The following is a 17069-nucleotide window of genomic DNA, read 5'->3' on the forward strand; positions in this document are numbered from 1 at the left end:
TCCCATTGCAGTACCTCCAGGACCAGAGCACCCCAGAGCGGTTCTGCTGCGGTTTACGATCCGCTTGCGGGTGCGGATCCGCTAGGGTAATGTATTTCAATGGGCTGGTGCACACCAGAGCGGGAGGCGTTTTGCAGAAACGCATACTCCCGGGCTGCTGCAGATTTTGGATTGCGGATGCGTTTCTGCCTCAATGTTAAGTATAGGAAAAACGCAAGTTGTGTCGTGTCTGGTCTGCTTCCGTTTCTGCATCTGTGTCATTTATTAAGTGAGTCTGTATTTCGCCTGGCTATAAGAACCCGAGAACAGACAAGAAAAGAAGGTAGGGAAAAAAAACGACAAAAAAAAAAAAAACGAAACTTTTTTTTTTTTTTTTTTTTTTTAATTTTACTTTGGATGAACTCTACTTGCGCTACCCAGTTGCTGTGTCCCCAAAAAATCCATGACCGGGCCACTTTTTACATGTTTGCACTTTGCTCAGTGCAAGAAAAGGAGCGACAGCAACCCTCCCCTGGAGAGCTGCCAGCGGACTGGCAGGCAGAGCCCTGGCTGCAGCCCCTTATATAGCCTGTGCCCAAGCCCTTGTGACATCATCGGGTGACTTCCTGTGAGCACCTGCTGCTCAGGTGCCTGCATCAGTGGCAGGCAGTGAGTGTATGTGAAGCAGGCTAGTAGGATGGCATCTCCTGTTTAGGCTTTTCGCTTCCTAGCCTGTGTCTTCCTCTTGTGGCACAAACCGCACGTCCAGACGCTCTGTTTTACGGGGAAAGAGGATGAACGCAGATAAACGCACTGTGTTTTCAAACAGCCAGAGCAAGCCTGCCAGGCTAGAGACTTGACTTCCTCTGCCCTCCACACTCTCTCCTAGCGTGTTGCCGGAATGCAGGGAGCCGGAAGCCTGCATTACTTTTCTTTTCGGCGCGGAGGCTCGACGGCTGTTCCGGCGGTGGGCGGTGCCATGCAGATGTAATCAGGCGTCAGCTGAGCCTGGCCCGGGCGTCTGCGTTTAGCACAGGTGCGCCCATCCCGGTGGCCCGGCAGGCCTGCAGAGGCAGTGGGAAGGGGGCCCCCCCTGGCAGCCGGCCGGGGTTAGCCGGCTGTGCCGTGCAGGGCTGTCCTGTGCGCTTTTTGCCGCTGCTGCATTAAGACTGAGGGTAGTTTGCCTTAGTTCCCATTGCAGTACCTCCAGGACCAGAGCACCCCAGAGCGGTTCTGCTGCGGTTTACGATCCGCTTGCGGGTGCGGATCCGCTAGGGTAATGTATTTCAATGGGCTGGTGCACACCAGAGCGGGAGGCGTTTTGCAGAAACGCATACTCCCGGGCTGCTGCAGATTTTGGATTGCGGATGCGTTTCTGCCTCAATGTTAAGTATAGGAAAAACGCAAGTTGTGTCGTGTCTGGTCTGCTTCCGTTTCTGCATCTGTGTCATTTATTAAGTGAGTCTGTATTTCGCCTGGCTATAAGAACCCGAGAACAGACAAGAAAAGAAGGTAGGGAAAAAAAACGACAAAAAAAAAAAAACGAAACTTTTTTTTTTTTTTTTTTTTTTTTTAAATTTTACTTTGGATGAACTCTACTTGCGCTACCCAGTTGCTGTGTCCCCAAAAAATCCATGACCGGGCCACTTTTTACATGTTTGCACTTTGCTCAGTGCAAGAAAAGGAGCGACAGCAACCCTCCCCTGGAGAGCTGCCAGCGGACTGGCAGGCAGAGCCCTGGCTGCAGCCCCTTATATAGCCTGTGCCCAAGCCCTTGTGACATCATCGGGTGACTTCCTGTGAGCACCTGCTGCTCAGGTGCCTGCATCAGTGGCAGGCAGTGAGTGTATGTGAAGCAGGCTAGTAGGATGGCATCTCCTGTTTAGGCTTTTCGCTTCCTAGCCTGTGTCTTCCTCTTGTGGCACAAACCGCACGTCCAGACGCTCTGTTTTACGGGGAAAGAGGATGAACGCAGATAAACGCACTGTGTTTTCAAACAGCCAGAGCAAGCCTGCCAGGCTAGAGACTTGACTTCCTCTGCCCTCCACACTCTCTCCTAGCGTGTTGCCGGAATGCAGGGAGCCGGAAGCCTGCATTACTTTTCTTTTCGGCGCGGAGGCTCGACGGCTGTTCCGGCGGTGGGCGGTGCCATGCAGATGTAATCAGGCGTCAGCTGAGCCTGGCCCGGGCGTCTGCGTTTAGCACAGGTGCGCCCATCCCGGTGGCCCGGCAGGCCTGCAGAGGCAGTGGGAAGGGGGCCCCCCCTGGCAGCCGGCCGGGGTTAGCCGGCTGTGCCGTGCAGGGCTGTCCTGTGCGCTTTTTGCCGCTGCTGCATTAAGACTGAGGGTAGTTTGCCTTAGTTCCCATTGCAGTACCTCCAGGACCAGAGCACCCCAGAGCGGTTCTGCTGCGGTTTACGATCCGCTTGCGGGTGCGGATCCGCTAGGGTAATGTATTTCAATGGGCTGGTGCACACCAGAGCGGGAGGCGTTTTGCAGAAACGCATACTCCCGGGCTGCTGCAGATTTTGGATTGCAGATGCGTTTCTGCCTTAATGTTAAGTATAGGAAAAACGCAAGTTGTGTCGTGTCTGGTCTGCTTCCGTTTCTGCATCTGTGTCATTTATTAAGTGAGTCTGTATTTCGCCTGGCTATAAGAACCCGAGAACAGACAAGAACAGAAGGTAGGGGAAAAAAACGACAAAAAAAAAAAACGAAACTTTTTTTTTTTTTTTTTTTTTTTTTTTTAAATTTTACTTTGGATGAACTCTACTTGCGCTACCCAGTTGCTGTGTCCCCAAAAAATCCATGACCGGGCCACTTTTTACATGTTTGCACTTTGCTCAGTGCAAGAAAAGGAGCGACAGCAACCCTCCCCTGGAGAGCTGCCAGCGGACTGGCAGGCAGAGCCCTGGCTGCAGCCCCTTATATAGCCTGTGCCCAAGCCCTTGTGACATCATCGGGTGACTTCCTGTGAGCACCTGCTGCTCAGGTGCCTGCATCAGTGGCAGGCAGTGAGTGTATGTGAAGCAGGCTAGTAGGATGGCATCTCCTGTTTAGGCTTTTCGCTTCCTAGCCTGTGTCTTCCTCTTGTGGCACAAACCGCACGTCCAGACGCTCTGTTTTACGGGGAAAGAGGATGAACGCAGATAAACGCACTGTGTTTTCAAACAGCCAGAGCAAGCCTGCCAGGCTAGAGACTTGACTTCCTCTGCCCTCCACACTCTCTCCTAGCGTGTTGCCGGAATGCAGGGAGCCGGAAGCCTGCATTACTTTTCTTTTCGGCGCGGAGGCTCGACGGCTGTTCCGGCGGTGGGCGGTGCCATGCAGATGTAATCAGGCGTCAGCTGAGCCTGGCCCGGGCGTCTGCGTTTAGCACAGGTGCGCCCATCCCGGTGGCCCGGCAGGCCTGCAGAGGCAGTGGGAAGGGGTTAGCCGGCTGTGCCGTGCAGGGCTGTCCTGTGCGCTTTTTGCCGCTGCTGCATTAAGACTGAGGGTAGTTTGCCTTAGTTCCCATTGCAGTACCTCCAGGACCAGAGCACCCCAGAGCGGTTCTGCTGCGGTTTACGATCCGCTTGCGGGTGCGGATCCGCTAGGGTAATGTATTTCAATGGGCTGGTGCACACCAGAGCGGGAGGCGTTTTGCAGAAACGCATACTCCCGGGCTGCTGCAGATTTTGGATTGCGGATGCGTTTCTGCCTCAATGTTAAGTATAGGAAAAACGCAAGTTGTGTCGTGTCTGGTCTGCTTCCGTTTCTGCATCTGTGTCATTTATTAAGTGAGTCTGTATTTCGCCTGGCTATAAGAACCCGAGAACAGACAAGAAAAGAAGGTAGGGAAAAAAAACGACAAAAAAAAAAAAACGAAACTTTTTTTTTTTTTTTTTTTTTTTTTAAATTTTACTTTGGATGAACTCTACTTGCGCTACCCAGTTGCTGTGTCCCCAAAAAATCCATGACCGGGCCACTTTTTACATGTTTGCACTTTGCTCAGTGCAAGAAAAGGAGCGACAGCAACCCTCCCCTGGAGAGCTGCCAGCGGACTGGCAGGCAGAGCCCTGGCTGCAGCCCCTTATATAGCCTGTGCCCAAGCCCTTGTGACATCATCGGGTGACTTCCTGTGAGCACCTGCTGCTCAGGTGCCTGCATCAGTGGCAGGCAGTGAGTGTATGTGAAGCAGGCTAGTAGGATGGCATCTCCTGTTTAGGCTTTTCGCTTCCTAGCCTGTGTCTTCCTCTTGTGGCACAAACCGCACGTCCAGACGCTCTGTTTTACGGGGAAAGAGGATGAACGCAGATAAACGCACTGTGTTTTCAAACAGCCAGAGCAAGCCTGCCAGGCTAGAGACTTGACTTCCTCTGCCCTCCACACTCTCTCCTAGCGTGTTGCCGGAATGCAGGGAGCCGGAAGCCTGCATTACTTTTCTTTTCGGCGCGGAGGCTCGACGGCTGTTCCGGCGGTGGGCGGTGCCATGCAGATGTAATCAGGCGTCAGCTGAGCCTGGCCCGGGCGTCTGCGTTTAGCACAGGTGCGCCCATCCCGGTGGCCCGGCAGGCCTGCAGAGGCAGTGGGAAGGGGGCCCCCCCTGGCAGCCGGCCGGGGTTAGCCGGCTGTGCCGTGCAGGGCTGTCCTGTGCGCTTTTTGCCGCTGCTGCATTAAGACTGAGGGTAGTTTGCCTTAGTTCCCATTGCAGTACCTCCAGGACCAGAGCACCCCAGAGCGGTTCTGCTGCGGTTTACGATCCGCTTGCGGGTGCGGATCCGCTAGGGTAATGTATTTCAATGGGCTGGTGCACACCAGAGCGGGAGGCGTTTTGCAGAAACGCATACTCCCGGGCTGCTGCAGATTTTGGATTGCGGATGCGTTTCTGCCTTAATGTTAAGTATAGGAAAAACGCAAGTTGTGTCGTGTCTGGTCTGCTTCCGTTTCTGCATCTGTGTCATTTATTAAGTGAGTCTGTATTTCGCCTGGCTATAAGAACCCGAGAACAGACAAGAACAGAAGGTAGGGGAAAAAAACGACAAAAAAAAAAAAACGAAACTTTTTTTTTTTTTTTTTTTTTTTTTTTTAAATTTTACTTTGGATGAACTCTACTTGCGCTACCCAGTTGCTGTGTCCCCAAAAAATCCATGACCGGGCCACTTTTTACATGTTTGCACTTTGCTCAGTGCAAGAAAAGGAGCGACAGCAACCCTCCCCTGGAGAGCTGCCAGCGGACTGGCAGGCAGAGCCCTGGCTGCAGCCCCTTATATAGCCTGTGCCCAAGCCCTTGTGACATCATCGGGTGACTTCCTGTGAGCACCTGCTGCTCAGGTGCCTGCATCAGTGGCAGGCAGTGAGTGTATGTGAAGCAGGCTAGTAGGATGGCATCTCCTGTTTAGGCTTTTCGCTTCCTAGCCTGTGTCTTCCTCTTGTGGCACAAACCGCACGTCCAGACGCTCTGTTTTACGGGGAAAGAGGATGAACGCAGATAAACGCACTGTGTTTTCAAACAGCCAGAGCAAGCCTGCCAGGCTAGAGACTTGACTTCCTCTGCCCTCCACACTCTCTCCTAGCGTGTTGCCGGAATGCAGGGAGCCGGAAGCCTGCATTACTTTTCTTTTCGGCGCGGAGGCTCGACGGCTGTTCCGGCGGTGGGCGGTGCCATGCAGATGTAATCAGGCGTCAGCTGAGCCTGGCCCGGGCGTCTGCGTTTAGCACAGGTGCGCCCATCCCGGTGGCCCGGCAGGCCTGCAGAGGCAGTGGGAAGGGGTTAGCCGGCTGTGCCGTGCAGGGCTGTCCTGTGCGCTTTTTGCCGCTGCTGCATTAAGACTGAGGGTAGTTTGCCTTAGTTCCCATTGCAGTACCTCCAGGACCAGAGCACCCCAGAGCGGTTCTGCTGCGGTTTACGATCCGCTTGCGGGTGCGGATCCGCTAGGGTAATGTATTTCAATGGGCTGGTGCACACCAGAGCGGGAGGCGTTTTGCAGAAACGCATACTCCCGGGCTGCTGCAGATTTTGGATTGCGGATGCGTTTCTGCCTCAATGTTAAGTATAGGAAAAACGCAAGTTGTGTCGTGTCTGGTCTGCTTCCGTTTCTGCATCTGTGTCATTTATTAAGTGAGTCTGTATTTCGCCTGGCTATAAGAACCCGAGAACAGACAAGAAAAGAAGGTAGGGAAAAAAAACGACAAAAAAAAAAAAACGAAACTTTTTTTTTTTTTTTTAAATTTTACTTTGGATGAACTCTACTTGCGCTACCCAGTTGCTGTGTCCCCAAAAAATCCATGACCGGGCCACTTTTTACATGTTTGCACTTTGCTCAGTGCAAGAAAAGGAGCGACAGCAACCCTCCCCTGGAGAGCTGCCAGCGGACTGGCAGGCAGAGCCCTGGCTGCAGCCCCTTATATAGCCTGTGCCCAAGCCCTTGTGACATCATCGGGTGACTTCCTGTGAGCACCTGCTGCTCAGGTGCCTGCATCAGTGGCAGGCAGTGAGTGTATGTGAAGCAGGCTAGTAGGATGGCATCTCCTGTTTAGGCTTTTCGCTTCCTAGCCTGTGTCTTCCTCTTGTGGCACAAACCGCACGTCCAGACGCTCTGTTTTACGGGGAAAGAGGATGAACGCAGATAAACGCACTGTGTTTTCAAACAGCCAGAGCAAGCCTGCCAGGCTAGAGACTTGACTTCCTCTGCCCTCCACACTCTCTCCTAGCGTGTTGCCGGAATGCAGGGAGCCGGAAGCCTGCATTACTTTTCTTTTCGGCGCGGAGGCTCGACGGCTGTTCCGGCGGTGGGCGGTGCCATGCAGATGTAATCAGGCGTCAGCTGAGCCTGGCCCGGGCGTCTGCGTTTAGCACAGGTGCGCCCATCCCGGTGGCCCGGCAGGCCTGCAGAGGCAGTGGGAAGGGGGCCCCCCCTGGCAGCCGGCCGGGGTTAGCCGGCTGTGCCGTGCAGGGCTGTCCTGTGCGCTTTTTGCCGCTGCTGCATTAAGACCGAGGGTAGTTTGCCTTAGTTCCCATTGCAGTACCTCCAGGACCAGAGCACCCCAGAGCGGTTCTGCTGCGGTTTACGATCCGCTTGCGGGTGCGGATCCGCTAGGGTAATGTATTTCAATGGGCTGGTGCACACCAGAGCGGGAGGCGTTTTGCAGAAACGCATACTCCCGGGCTGCTGCAGATTTTGGATTGCGGATGCGTTTCTGCCTCAATGTTAAGTATAGGAAAAACGCAAGTTGTGTCGTGTCTGGTCTGCTTCCGTTTCTGCATCTGTGTCATTTATTAAGTGAGTCTGTATTTCGCCTGGCTATAAGAACCCGAGAACAGACAAGAAAAGAAGGTAGGGAAAAAAAACGACAAAAAAAAAAAAACGAAACTTTTTTTTTTTTTTTTTTTTTTTTTTTAAATTTTACTTTGGATGAACTCTACTTGCGCTACCCAGTTGCTGTGTCCCCAAAAAATCCATGACCGGGCCACTTTTTACATGTTTGCACTTTGCTCAGTGCAAGAAAAGGAGCGACAGCAACCCTCCCCTGGAGAGCTGCCAGCGGACTGGCAGGCAGAGCCCTGGCTGCAGCCCCTTATATAGCCTGTGCCCAAGCCCTTGTGACATCATCGGGTGACTTCCTGTGAGCACCTGCTGCTCAGGTGCCTGCATCAGTGGCAGGCAGTGAGTGTATGTGAAGCAGGCTAGTAGGATGGCATCTCCTGTTTAGGCTTTTCGCTTCCTAGCCTGTGTCTTCCTCTTGTGGCACAAACCGCACGTCCAGACGCTCTGTTTTACGGGGAAAGAGGATGAACGCAGATAAACGCACTGTGTTTTCAAACAGCCAGAGCAAGCCTGCCAGGCTAGAGACTTGACTTCCTCTGCCCTCCACACTCTCTCCTAGCGTGTTGCCGGAATGCAGGGAGCCGGAAGCCTGCATTACTTTTCTTTTCGGCGCGGAGGCTCGACGGCTGTTCCGGCGGTGGGCGGTGCCATGCAGATGTAATCAGGCGTCAGCTGAGCCTGGCCCGGGCGTCTGCGTTTAGCACAGGTGCGCCCATCCCGGTGGCCCGGCAGGCCTGCAGAGGCAGTGGGAAGGGGGCCCCCCCTGGCAGCCGGCCGGGGTTAGCCGGCTGTGCCGTGCAGGGCTGTCCTGTGCGCTTTTTGCCGCTGCTGCATTAAGACTGAGGGTAGTTTGCCTTAGTTCCCATTGCAGTACCTCCAGGACCAGAGCACCCCAGAGCGGTTCTGCTGCGGTTTACGATCCGCTTGCGGGTGCGGATCCGCTAGGGTAATGTATTTCAATGGGCTGGTGCACACCAGAGCGGGAGGCGTTTTGCAGAAACGCATACTCCCGGGCTGCTGCAGATTTTGGATTGCGGATGCGTTTCTGCCTCAATGTTAAGTATAGGAAAAACGCAAGTTGTGTCGTGTCTGGTCTGCTTCCGTTTCTGCATCTGTGTCATTTATTAAGTGAGTCTGTATTTCGCCTGGCTATAAGAACCCGAGAACAGACAAGAAAAGAAGGTAGGGAAAAAAAACGACAAAAAAAAAAAAACGAAACTTTTTTTTTTTTTTTTTTAAATTTTACTTTGGATGAACTCTACTTGCGCTACCCAGTTGCTGTGTCCCCAAAAAATCCATGACCGGGCCACTTTTTACATGTTTGCACTTTGCTCAGTGCAAGAAAAGGAGCGACAGCAACCCTCCCCTGGAGAGCTGCCAGCGGACTGGCAGGCAGAGCCCTGGCTGCAGCCCCTTATATAGCCTGTGCCCAAGCCCTTGTGACATCATCGGGTGACTTCCTGTGAGCACCTGCTGCTCAGGTGCCTGCATCAGTGGCAGGCAGTGAGTGTATGTGAAGCAGGCTAGTAGGATGGCATCTCCTGTTTAGGCTTTTCGCTTCCTAGCCTGTGTCTTCCTCTTGTGGCACAAACCGCACGTCCAGACGCTCTGTTTTACGGGGAAAGAGGATGAACGCAGATAAACGCACTGTGTTTTCAAACAGCCAGAGCAAGCCTGCCAGGCTAGAGACTTGACTTCCTCTGCCCTCCACACTCTCTCCTAGCGTGTTGCCGGAATGCAGGGAGCCGGAAGCCTGCATTACTTTTCTTTTCGGCGCGGAGGCTCGACGGCTGTTCCGGCGGTGGGCGGTGCCATGCAGATGTAATCAGGCGTCAGCTGAGCCTGGCCCGGGCGTCTGCGTTTAGCACAGGTGCGCCCATCCCGGTGGCCCGGCAGGCCTGCAGAGGCAGTGGGAAGGGGGCCCCCCCTGGCAGCCGGCCGGGGTTAGCCGGCTGTGCCGTGCAGGGCTGTCCTGTGCGCTTTTTGCCGCTGCTGCATTAAGACTGAGGGTAGTTTGCCTTAGTTCCCATTGCAGTACCTCCAGGACCAGAGCACCCCAGAGCGGTTCTGCTGCGGTTTACGATCCGCTTGCGGGTGCGGATCCGCTAGGGTAATGTATTTCAATGGGCTGGTGCACACCAGAGCGGGAGGCGTTTTGCAGAAACGCATACTCCCGGGCTGCTGCAGATTTTGGATTGCGGATGCGTTTCTGCCTCAATGTTAAGTATAGGAAAAACGCAAGTTGTGTCGTGTCTGGTCTGCTTCCGTTTCTGCATCTGTGTCATTTATTAAGTGAGTCTGTATTTCGCCTGGCTATAAGAACCCGAGAACAGACAAGAAAAGAAGGTAGGGAAAAAAAACGACAAAAAAAAAAAAACGAAACTTTTTTTTTTTTTTTTTTTTTTTTTAAATTTTACTTTGGATGAACTCTACTTGCGCTACCCAGTTGCTGTGTCCCCAAAAAATCCATGACCGGGCCACTTTTTACATGTTTGCACTTTGCTCAGTGCAAGAAAAGGAGCGACAGCAACCCTCCCCTGGAGAGCTGCCAGCGGACTGGCAGGCAGAGCCCTGGCTGCAGCCCCTTATATAGCCTGTGCCCAAGCCCTTGTGACATCATCGGGTGACTTCCTGTGAGCACCTGCTGCTCAGGTGCCTGCATCAGTGGCAGGCAGTGAGTGTATGTGAAGCAGGCTAGTAGGATGGCATCTCCTGTTTAGGCTTTTCGCTTCCTAGCCTGTGTCTTCCTCTTGTGGCACAAACCGCACGTCCAGACGCTCTGTTTTACGGGGAAAGAGGATGAACGCAGATAAACGCACTGTGTTTTCAAACAGCCAGAGCAAGCCTGCCAGGCTAGAGACTTGACTTCCTCTGCCCTCCACACTCTCTCCTAGCGTGTTGCCGGAATGCAGGGAGCCGGAAGCCTGCATTACTTTTCTTTTCGGCGCGGAGGCTCGACGGCTGTTCCGGCGGTGGGCGGTGCCATGCAGATGTAATCAGGCGTCAGCTGAGCCTGGCCCGGGCGTCTGCGTTTAGCACAGGTGCGCCCATCCCGGTGGCCCGGCAGGCCTGCAGAGGCAGTGGGAAGGGGGCCCCCCCTGGCAGCCGGCCGGGGTTAGCCGGCTGTGCCGTGCAGGGCTGTCCTGTGCGCTTTTTGCCGCTGCTGCATTAAGACTGAGGGTAGTTTGCCTTAGTTCCCATTGCAGTACCTCCAGGACCAGAGCACCCCAGAGCGGTTCTGCTGCGGTTTACGATCCGCTTGCGGGTGCGGATCCGCTAGGGTAATGTATTTCAATGGGCTGGTGCACACCAGAGCGGGAGGCGTTTTGCAGAAACGCATACTCCCGGGCTGCTGCAGATTTTGGATTGCGGATGCGTTTCTGCCTCAATGTTAAGTATAGGAAAAACGCAAGTTGTGTCGTGTCTGGTCTGCTTCCGTTTCTGCATCTGTGTCATTTATTAAGTGAGTCTGTATTTCGCCTGGCTATAAGAACCCGAGAACAGACAAGAACAGAAGGTAGGGGAAAAAAACGACAAAAAAAAAAAAAACGAAACTTTTTTTTTTTTTTTTTTTTTTTTTTTTAAATTTTACTTTGGATGAACTCTACTTGCGCTACCCAGTTGCTGTGTCCCCAAAAAATCCATGACCGGGCCACTTTTTACATGTTTGCACTTTGCTCAGTGCAAGAAAAGGAGCGACAGCAACCCTCCCCTGGAGAGCTGCCAGCGGACTGGCAGGCAGAGCCCTGGCTGCAGCCCCTTATATAGCCTGTGCCCAAGCCCTTGTGACATCATCGGGTGACTTCCTGTGAGCACCTGCTGCTCAGGTGCCTGCATCAGTGGCAGGCAGTGAGTGTATGTGAAGCAGGCTAGTAGGATGGCATCTCCTGTTTAGGCTTTTCGCTTCCTAGCCTGTGTCTTCCTCTTGTGGCACAAACCGCACGTCCAGACGCTCTGTTTTACGGGGAAAGAGGATGAACGCAGATAAACGCACTGTGTTTTCAAACAGCCAGAGCAAGCCTGCCAGGCTAGAGACTTGACTTCCTCTGCCCTCCACACTCTCTCCTAGCGTGTTGCCGGAATGCAGGGAGCCGGAAGCCTGCATTACTTTTCTTTTCGGCGCGGAGGCTCGACGGCTGTTCCGGCGGTGGGCGGTGCCATGCAGATGTAATCAGGCGTCAGCTGAGCCTGGCCCGGGCGTCTGCGTTTAGCACAGGTGCGCCCATCCCGGTGGCCCGGCAGGCCTGCAGAGGCAGTGGGAAGGGGTTAGCCGGCTGTGCCGTGCAGGGCTGTCCTGTGCGCTTTTTGCCGCTGCTGCATTAAGACTGAGGGTAGTTTGCCTTAGTTCCCATTGCAGTACCTCCAGGACCAGAGCACCCCAGAGCGGTTCTGCTGCGGTTTACGATCCGCTTGCGGGTGCGGATCCGCTAGGGTAATGTATTTCAATGGGCTGGTGCACACCAGAGCGGGAGGCGTTTTGCAGAAACGCATACTCCCGGGCTGCTGCAGATTTTGGATTGCGGATGCGTTTCTGCCTCAATGTTAAGTATAGGAAAAACGCAAGTTGTGTCGTGTCTGGTCTGCTTCCGTTTCTGCATCTGTGTCATTTATTAAGTGAGTCTGTATTTCGCCTGGCTATAAGAACCCGAGAACAGACAAGAAAAGAAGGTAGGGAAAAAAAACGACAAAAAAAAAAAAACGAAACTTTTTTTTTTTTTTTTTTTTTTTTTTAAATTTTACTTTGGATGAACTCTACTTGCGCTACCCAGTTGCTGTGTCCCCAAAAAATCCATGACCGGGCCACTTTTTACATGTTTGCACTTTGCTCAGTGCAAGAAAAGGAGCGACAGCAACCCTCCCCTGGAGAGCTGCCAGCGGACTGGCAGGCAGAGCCCTGGCTGCAGCCCCTTATATAGCCTGTGCCCAAGCCCTTGTGACATCATCGGGTGACTTCCTGTGAGCACCTGCTGCTCAGGTGCCTGCATCAGTGGCAGGCAGTGAGTGTATGTGAAGCAGGCTAGTAGGATGGCATCTCCTGTTTAGGCTTTTCGCTTCCTAGCCTGTGTCTTCCTCTTGTGGCACAAACCGCACGTCCAGACGCTCTGTTTTACGGGGAAAGAGGATGAACGCAGATAAACGCACTGTGTTTTCAAACAGCCAGAGCAAGCCTGCCAGGCTAGAGACTTGACTTCCTCTGCCCTCCACACTCTCTCCTAGCGTGTTGCCGGAATGCAGGGAGCCGGAAGCCTGCATTACTTTTCTTTTCGGCGCGGAGGCTCGACGGCTGTTCCGGCGGTGGGCGGTGCCATGCAGATGTAATCAGGCGTCAGCTGAGCCTGGCCCGGGCGTCTGCGTTTAGCACAGGTGCGCCCATCCCGGTGGCCCGGCAGGCCTGCAGAGGCAGTGGGAAGGGGGCCCCCCCTGGCAGCCGGCCGGGGTTAGCCGGCTGTGCCGTGCAGGGCTGTCCTGTGCGCTTTTTGCCGCTGCTGCATTAAGACTGAGGGTAGTTTGCCTTAGTTCCCATTGCAGTACCTCCAGGACCAGAGCACCCCAGAGCGGTTCTGCTGCGGTTTACGATCCGCTTGCGGGTGCGGATCCGCTAGGGTAATGTATTTCAATGGGCTGGTGCACACCAGAGCGGGAGGCGTTTTGCAGAAACGCATACTCCCGGGCTGCTGCAGATTTTGGATTGCGGATGCGTTTCTGCCTCAATGTTAAGTATAGGAAAAACGCAAGTTGTGTCGTGTCTGGTCTGCTTCCGTTTCTGCATCTGTGTCATTTATTAAGTGAGTCTGTATTTCGCCTGGCTATAAGAACCCGAGAACAGACAAGAAAAGAAGGTAGGGAAAAAAAACGACAAAAAAAAAAAACGAAACTTTTTTTTTTTTTTTTTTTTTTTTTAAATTTTACTTTGGATGAACTCTACTTGCGCTACCCAGTTGCTGTGTCCCCAAAAAATCCATGACCGGGCCACTTTTTACATGTTTGCACTTTGCTCAGTGCAAGAAAAGGAGCGACAGCAACCCTCCCCTGGAGAGCTGCCAGCGGACTGGCAGGCAGAGCCCTGGCTGCAGCCCCTTATATAGCCTGTGCCCAAGCCCTTGTGACATCATCGGGTGACTTCCTGTGAGCACCTGCTGCTCAGGTGCCTGCATCAGTGGCAGGCAGTGAGTGTATGTGAAGCAGGCTAGTAGGATGGCATCTCCTGTTTAGGCTTTTCGCTTCCTAGCCTGTGTCTTCCTCTTGTGGCACAAACCGCACGTCCAGACGCTCTGTTTTACGGGGAAAGAGGATGAACGCAGATAAACGCACTGTGTTTTCAAACAGCCAGAGCAAGCCTGCCAGGCTAGAGACTTGACTTCCTCTGCCCTCCACACTCTCTCCTAGCGTGTTGCCGGAATGCAGGGAGCCGGAAGCCTGCATTACTTTTCTTTTCGGCGCGGAGGCTCGACGGCTGTTCCGGCGGTGGGCGGTGCCATGCAGATGTAATCAGGCGTCAGCTGAGCCTGGCCCGGGCGTCTGCGTTTAGCACAGGTGCGCCCATCCCGGTGGCCCGGCAGGCCTGCAGAGGCAGTGGGAAGGGGGCCCCCCCTGGCAGCCGGCCGGGGTTAGCCGGCTGTGCCGTGCAGGGCTGTCCTGTGCGCTTTTTGCCGCTGCTGCATTAAGACCGAGGGTAGTTTGCCTTAGTTCCCATTGCAGTACCTCCAGGACCAGAGCACCCCAGAGCGGTTCTGCTGCGGTTTACGATCCGCTTGCGGGTGCGGATCCGCTAGGGTAATGTATTTCAATGGGCTGGTGCACACCAGAGCGGGAGGCGTTTTGCAGAAACGCATACTCCCGGGCTGCTGCAGATTTTGGATTGCGGATGCGTTTCTGCCTCAATGTTAAGTATAGGAAAAACGCAAGTTGTGTCGTGTCTGGTCTGCTTCCGTTTCTGCATCTGTGTCATTTATTAAGTGAGTCTGTATTTCGCCTGGCTATAAGAACCCGAGAACAGACAAGAAAAGAAGGTAGGGAAAAAAAACGACAAAAAAAAAAAAACGAAACTTTTTTTTTTTTTTTTTTTTTTTTTTTAAATTTTACTTTGGATGAACTCTACTTGCGCTACCCAGTTGCTGTGTCCCCAAAAAATCCATGACCGGGCCACTTTTTACATGTTTGCACTTTGCTCAGTGCAAGAAAAGGAGCGACAGCAACCCTCCCCTGGAGAGCTGCCAGCGGACTGGCAGGCAGAGCCCTGGCTGCAGCCCCTTATATAGCCTGTGCCCAAGCCCTTGTGACATCATCGGGTGACTTCCTGTGAGCACCTGCTGCTCAGGTGCCTGCATCAGTGGCAGGCAGTGAGTGTATGTGAAGCAGGCTAGTAGGATGGCATCTCCTGTTTAGGCTTTTCGCTTCCTAGCCTGTGTCTTCCTCTTGTGGCACAAACCGCACGTCCAGACGCTCTGTTTTACGGGGAAAGAGGATGAACGCAGATAAACGCACTGTGTTTTCAAACAGCCAGAGCAAGCCTGCCAGGCTAGAGACTTGACTTCCTCTGCCCTCCACACTCTCTCCTAGCGTGTTGCCGGAATGCAGGGAGCCGGAAGCCTGCATTACTTTTCTTTTCGGCGCGGAGGCTCGACGGCTGTTCCGGCGGTGGGCGGTGCCATGCAGATGTAATCAGGCGTCAGCTGAGCCTGGCCCGGGCGTCTGCGTTTAGCACAGGTGCGCCCATCCCGGTGGCCCGGCAGGCCTGCAGAGGCAGTGGGAAGGGGGCCCCCCCTGGCAGCCGGCCGGGGTTAGCCGGCTGTGCCGTGCAGGGCTGTCCTGTGCGCTTTTTGCCGCTGCTGCATTAAGACTGAGGGTAGTTTGCCTTAGTTCCCATTGCAGTACCTCCAGGACCAGAGCACCCCAGAGCGGTTCTGCTGCGGTTTACGATCCGCTTGCGGGTGCGGATCCGCTAGGGTAATGTATTTCAATGGGCTGGTGCACACCAGAGCGGGAGGCGTTTTGCAGAAACGCATACTCCCGGGCTGCTGCAGATTTTGGATTGCGGATGCGTTTCTGCCTCAATGTTAAGTATAGGAAAAACGCAAGTTGTGTCGTGTCTGGTCTGCTTCCGTTTCTGCATCTGTGTCATTTATTAAGTGAGTCTGTATTTCGCCTGGCTATAAGAACCCGAGAACAGACAAGAAAAGAAGGTAGGGAAAAAAAACGACAAAAAAAAAAAAACGAAACTTTTTTTTTTTTTTTTTTTTTTTTAAATTTTACTTTGGATGAACTCTACTTGCGCTACCCAGTTGCTGTGTCCCCAAAAAATCCATGACCGGGCCACTTTTTACATGTTTGCACTTTGCTCAGTGCAAGAAAAGGAGCGACAGCAACCCTCCCCTGGAGAGCTGCCAGCGGACTGGCAGGCAGAGCCCTGGCTGCAGCCCCTTATATAGCCTGTGCCCAAGCCCTTGTGACATCATCGGGTGACTTCCTGTGAGCACCTGCTGCTCAGGTGCCTGCATCAGTGGCAGGCAGTGAGTGTATGTGAAGCAGGCTAGTAGGATGGCATCTCCTGTTTAGGCTTTTCGCTTCCTAGCCTGTGTCTTCCTCTTGTGGCACAAACCGCACGTCCAGACGCTCTGTTTTACGGGGAAAGAGGATGAACGCAGATAAACGCACTGTGTTTTCAAACAGCCAGAGCAAGCCTGCCAGGCTAGAGACTTGACTTCCTCTGCCCTCCACACTCTCTCCTAGCGTGTTGCCGGAATGCAGGGAGCCGGAAGCCTGCATTACTTTTCTTTTCGGCGCGGAGGCTCGACGGCTGTTCCGGCGGTGGGCGGTGCCATGCAGATGTAATCAGGCGTCAGCTGAGCCTGGCCCGGGCGTCTGCGTTTAGCACAGGTGCGCCCATCCCGGTGGCCCGGCAGGCCTGCAGAGGCAGTGGGAAGGGGGCCCCCCCTGGCAGCCGGCCGGGGTTAGCCGGCTGTGCCGTGCAGGGCTGTCCTGTGCGCTTTTTGCCGCTGCTGCATTAAGACTGAGGGTAGTTTGCCTTAGTTCCCATTGCAGTACCTCCAGGACCAGAGCACCCCAGAGCGGTTCTGCTGCGGTTTACGATCCGCTTGCGGGTGCGGATCCGCTAGGGTAATGTATTTCAATGGGCTGGTGCACACCAGAGCGGGAGGCGTTTTGCAGAAACGCATACTCCCGGGCTGCTGCAGATTTTGGATTGCGGATGCGTTTCTGCCTCAATGTTAAGTATAGGAAAAACGCAAGTTGTGTCGTGTCTGGTCTGCTTCCGTTTCTGCATCTGTGTCATTTATTAAGTGAGTCTGTATTTCGCCTGGCTATAAGAACCCGAGAACAGACAAGAAAAGAAGGTAGGGAAAAAAAACGACAAAAAAAAAAAAACGAAACTTTTTTTTTTTTTTTTTTTTTTTTTAAATTTTACTTTGGATGAACTCTACTTGCGCTACCCAGTTGCTGTGTCCCCAAAAAATCCATGACCGGGCCACTTTTTACATGTTTGCACTTTGCTCAGTGCAAGAAAAGGAGCGACAGCAACCCTCCCCTGGAGAGCTGCCAGCGGACTGGCAGGCAGAGCCCTGGCTGCAGCCCCTTATATAGCCTGTGCCCAAGCCCTTGTGACATCATCGGGTGACTTCCTGTGAGCACCTGCTGCTCAGGTGCCTGCATCAGTGGCAGGCAGTGAGTGTATGTGAAGCAGGCTAGTAGGATGGCATCTCCTGTTTAGGCTTTTCGCTTCCTAGCCTGTGTCTTCCTCTTGTGGCACAAACCGCACGTCCAGACG

Source organism: Hyperolius riggenbachi, chromosome 10 (assembly GCF_040937935.1).
Source record: "Hyperolius riggenbachi isolate aHypRig1 chromosome 10, aHypRig1.pri, whole genome shotgun sequence".
Classification (NCBI taxonomy): domain Eukaryota; kingdom Metazoa; phylum Chordata; class Amphibia; order Anura; family Hyperoliidae; genus Hyperolius; species Hyperolius riggenbachi.